This window comes from Branchiostoma floridae, chromosome 16 (assembly GCF_000003815.2).
Source record: "Branchiostoma floridae strain S238N-H82 chromosome 16, Bfl_VNyyK, whole genome shotgun sequence".
Taxonomy (NCBI): Eukaryota; Metazoa; Chordata; class Leptocardii; order Amphioxiformes; family Branchiostomatidae; genus Branchiostoma; species Branchiostoma floridae.
The window spans coordinates 2,785,706-2,791,206 of NC_049994.1; positions in this window are offsets into that span (position 1 = coordinate 2,785,706).

A 5,501-nucleotide genomic window follows, 5' to 3' on the forward strand; every position below is an offset into this window, starting at 1 on the left:
CACATATGAATATTAGAAGCAATCTTGTGATAAGTCTGAAGTAAAAGTACCTTATGCAAAAGTTTGCTGACGTTTCACAACAGTTGGTCTTGTACGACCAGACGATGTACTTCATGGGTCATAGGAAAGGAATTGCACGAATCTGTTTTTACCTAAGCCAACTAATAAATTAAGACATTCGTACATTAAGACATTACACCAATATACAGGAGGAGATAGTTGAAAAGATCGGAGATTTGACGCCATGTTTAAAATCAACATGGCAAGAAAGAAACGTAGACTTTACCTTACGCAACGCAGTGTTCTATTTACTATTCAGGTCTTCATCTGTCTGATGTTGATAAAAAATGCTCGGGCAAGTTCAAATCTTTGGAACATTTTCAAATAAAAAGGGCATGTAACACCACCTATTGACCGTTTTTAGTGAACAAATGAAAAAGTGGGTCATAATTACGCTTACCTTTGTTCAGAAAAGTAATTTACTAAACTCAGTATAGCAAGCGATAACGATATTTTGTATCTACATGCGGTCTTAGTCACCCGCGAGAAGGTTTGTCGTCTCGAGTCATGAATATTTGATTTTAGTCATCTGACACCGGGTTTTACTTCTGTCTCAGTCGGCTTTGCTCCGCGAACGAAGTTCATCATCTACCCAGAAACAGATACCCTGCCGTGTTGTTGATGTTTGAGTTCTGATAGAGCGACAATAGCTGTGAGACACCCGGTGAGTACAAAATCTAAATCTCATTCTACTGCTTAACTATGTAGTAAAATCTTAATGTTGACTATTACATGAACAGGTGTTTCGGGGGTATCTTATAAAGATTGGCCAATTTCAGAACAAAGTTGATACTAATATTTGCAAGAGCACCCTGTATAGCTAATACTGTCAAATGACAAGTTGAACACTAATTTATAATGGACATCTAAAATCCGCATGACTCTAGATCTGTGATTACTAAAGGTAACATTGATGAGTTTTTTTCTTCCCATAGACTTCTATGTTATAGTTCGTAGTTTACATGGGCGCGTTCATAATAAACCTACGTGAAATTTTAGCAGATTTTTCATTCTATGTTGAGCACATTTATACCTATATCGTGGGAAAAAATTGCCAACGGCAAATAGACACTGGTTCCTTTTTTGTTGCAATTACAAACTACCATTAGTTAATCCCCAAAAAAGACACTTTTTTTTCGCTGTTAGTGTACAACCACACGACCTAGCGCGCGGCTGCAAAATTTTACCTGCTGATTTCTTCAGTTACAAACAAGCTTTCACCAATTTAACCCTATTCAGACCGGGCTTTTTTGGTCATCCCTGGACCGGGGGGGGGGGGCTTTTGAGGCCCTCCACTTTTAAGTCCTATAACTCTAAAATGACGTGCCGTAGGGCCACCAAATTTTTAGGACATGATTTCGACATAATATCTGACAAGTATGTGACGTTTGACGTTACGTTGACGTAAGATGACGTAATTATGACGTCATCAAGTTGATTACATTGGCCAAACCCATGAAAAATGGGTATTCTCAGAAAACTTCAAGTTATGCTACAAAAATGTAACAACAAGTGCAGATAACAGAATAATAATGTTTATTACGACTTGCGTTGCCAATAGAAACATCAATGACGTCAATATGACGTCATAAATGACGTCATGCACATCTAAGATACGAGTTGGGCTCCGCCATATTATATCCACCACCTTGAATTTTTAAAAATCCTTTTTTTGTAACAAATAATCACAAAGGGCAATGGAAATAGACTAAATTCATTCATTTAGATGGTTTTTGATGAAAAACTACCAGGTAGTTACAAATTTTTACGGATAATTAGCTTGTTATTCTTGATCTGGCCATTCGGTCCGCCATCTTGGATTTTGGGCTGATGACGTCATCAAATTAGCATAATTTATGCATATATAATTATGAAAGATATGCTGAATAATACAAGATTTTATTTATGTAACAAAATCGCAGTAATATAGCAAATAAATGGGAAAAATACATAGTTAGAACCAAAAATAGTGATTTTTGGCAAAACTGCCTGTCAACAAACGGTTGCCATGGCAACAATAAAAAATGGAAAATTTGTCAAACTTCGTAAAATTGTTGCCAACAATATTTTAGGAAAACTCCGCAAATTTGGTGGCTCTAGGGTAAGCCGTTCTGGCGTTATAGGACATCGAAGTTAGCGCGGGCCTCAAAAGCCCCCCCCCCCCGGTCTGAATAGGGTTAACTTTTGAGATCAGTTCCGCTGGCTAAAAGGCTATTGTTGTCCTGAAATGCATGGAGCTGGTATACCTGCAAAGCAACGCAGTAGAAACCCTGTCACAGTTCTACATCTTTGGATTTGACCGAAATGATGACCGAAATTATGACATGTTTCTTTTAAGGCCCAAGACAAGCTAAGCCCTAGTCAGTCTGTAACATGAACAACCTAGCACCTACAGCTAATCTATTCTGTCGGGCAAGTATTTTGTTGTTGTTTTTCATGGAGGTGTTCGAAATTGGACAATGATGGAATAATGGTTGAGGGTTCTATATCGGTGTATTCAGTCTCTTTCTGCTATTCTAATATTTCAAATTTAGGCTCTATGTACCTAGTATCACTTTCGAGATGTTGTAGATATTGTAACCTAATATTAATGTTTATTGACGTGCAATCTGTGTAGTCATCGATTTTTAAACAGTTTGACGACTTCGACTTTTGTGCTCTGACCTGCGACTTTTTACATACATGTAATGTGTTAACATATGAACCCTTGAAAAGTAACTAAGCTTTATGTCAATAAATCAAAACTAGTTCATTTATTTCGTTCTTTACGCGTTTAAATGATATGAAAGGTTGTAGTTTTGTGGGAAACAAACACAAATATAGGGATACAGTTCTCTTAGTGCGTAAATGTCAGGGATACACGTATGACGTTAAATGCATAAACATTTCACAAACCTAAAATGTTATCTGTCTGCACAAAAGGGCATGCGTAATTTTTGAAAAGAAATGGATGTTTATATTGTACAGAACAACTTTCATTTGATTTGGTTAAATTGTTAATGGTATTTCTTATATAAACACTTTATTTGTTTCCAGTCTCTAAGTGAGTGGTTGAACTCTATCTGCCCAGAACCAAGTATCGTATTGTTTTACAGCTTAGACTAATTCTGAAGGCGAAAAAGACTCCTACCACGATCCACCTGCGCAGACACGTGTCTTGCCGTAATTACTTCTGTCTTCATAGCTGCTGTATAAATCATGTGTAGTACAGAAGGGAGAAGCACGTAAGCGAAAAGTAAGAACACACGAAGGGTTGTTGTAGCAGGTACAAACTTCTTTACTTAGACTGAAACGTCTCCTGTCTACTCCTACCGCCCGCCTGTTCTAATAAATCTCCTTTTCAAAAATCTATGTCTTAACCGTCAGCCGGGTAAGTACAGGCTCTACAATTCAGGTGTCTGCCTTTTTCAGAAATCTCATTTTCTGCACTTAATTATTCCCTTTTGGTTATGTTACATGGAAAAATTACCACACTAAATCATCATTTTGTTCAAACTGAATCTATTCCGTCGCATTTGTAATTATCTCATTATCAGTCAGTCAGTATCAGATTAGTAGTTTTATGCCATAATACATGTATCAAAATTCCAGGATTTATAAAATTTAACTAACATATCACCCCCTGCATTTGGTTATCGTACAGTAAGCCGTTTAAAGGTGACAAAGGAGGGGTCAATGAGCTATACTTAGCTATACTTATACTTAGTTAATGATGTGCAGAATATGGCTATTCAATAAGGGATAAGGACAAAGATTCTAGTTGTTTTGTCCCGTAAAGTGAATGGAAATCTAGCGCAGGGCGTCTGAGATCACCAACGTCCACGAGAGGTGATGAAATCTCATTTGAATTAGTCTGAATGCGGTAAAAAATTTCTATATAGATGTTTATTTTGGGACTAGGCTAAACTTTGGTAAATAATATGCTATCTCAAAGTTCTAATTTCTTAATATGAACTGTCGTCAAGCTTTGTGGTCTAAGGTGAAATTCTTGAGATCCCATGTTGAAAATAATAGACGAACAATAAACATGGGCATAACTGAATTACAGACTAGGGGTCAAAGTGCATATCAATGTATCATGGCTACTCGTACGAACTAGGAAATAGAAAATGGCATTATATTTACGTAAATATATTTTAAAAAATGCATAGCATTTGTTGAACGTTAGGATAAATCTTATTACTTACCCAAACTTTACGTATCTACAGGGCAAGGAATGAGCATGGCTGAATACAACCCGGACGCTGTACCAAGGGTGCAGACACTTGATGTCTCGGATGAGAGTTTGACAGAGCTACGTTCAGATGCCCGAATGAAGACAAATTTCAAGCCATATGCAAACTCGCTAGTGAATCCGATGTACGAAATAAGATGCAGCCCTACTGAAAATGATGCTGTCGAAGATATCACTACCAAAGCTGGAATCCGATATCCCCAAAATGCAAATGATAATCTGACTAACTCCGGGAATTCAGACAAGGACAAACATCCATCCATATCTATCGGGTGCAAAGAACACGAGGATAACAATCATATGCCGGAATCAAATGGAGATGCCATTAATACAATCAAAATTGCCTCTGATGATGTCAATTCCAATGTGGGTACTGATGAAAACACGTATCAGAATGACATGATAACTCCAAAATTAATCATCAATGCAACCTCCCCACAAAGTCGCAAATACCAAAATCCCTTGTACACTATCACAAATCAGAAATGTCTCACAAAAGCCGTGCATCAACGGAACTCTGCATACATTGCAAACATAAGTGGTTGCCATTCTCGTACCAACCCATATGCAGCAGCAACAGTTGTAACTATAACGTACAACGATGATTATGGCAAAGACATAGTTTCCCAAAACAACATTGCGGCTGCAATTCCAGAACCAGTCTACACCACACCTGATCATGCTGATTTGGAACCTTATGCCGTTGCATATGAAGTCCAAGACTCATCCCACATATCAGGAGGCAACTCGACTGAACATGATGATGACAAGGTGGATCCTGTAGATGATGACACCGACATACCTACAAACAGACATATCCCAAGTACAGATCCGAATACCTTAACAGACACCCTGAACAGGAATCCGATGTATGTGCCAAACATACCACAACAAGCACGTTGCCGTATGTTGTTTTTTTCTTAGGTACATATTTAGTTTCATGAAATTATTTAAGAATTTGTTTTTTGTTTTACCTACCTACAACAGCAATTCGAAATACTAATGTTATTCTTTCATTTCTTTTTAGCTGTATTTCTTTCCTTTTATGATGTTTTACTGGAAGTCTTATGAATATCCCATATGAATATAGATATATATAATTGCATTCCATTATAAACAACTCTAAGGTCAACATTGAGCTTTTTAACATCCTACTACTATATTATGTATTCCCTACTTTGTAGTTTTACTGAATTTGTCCGTAAGA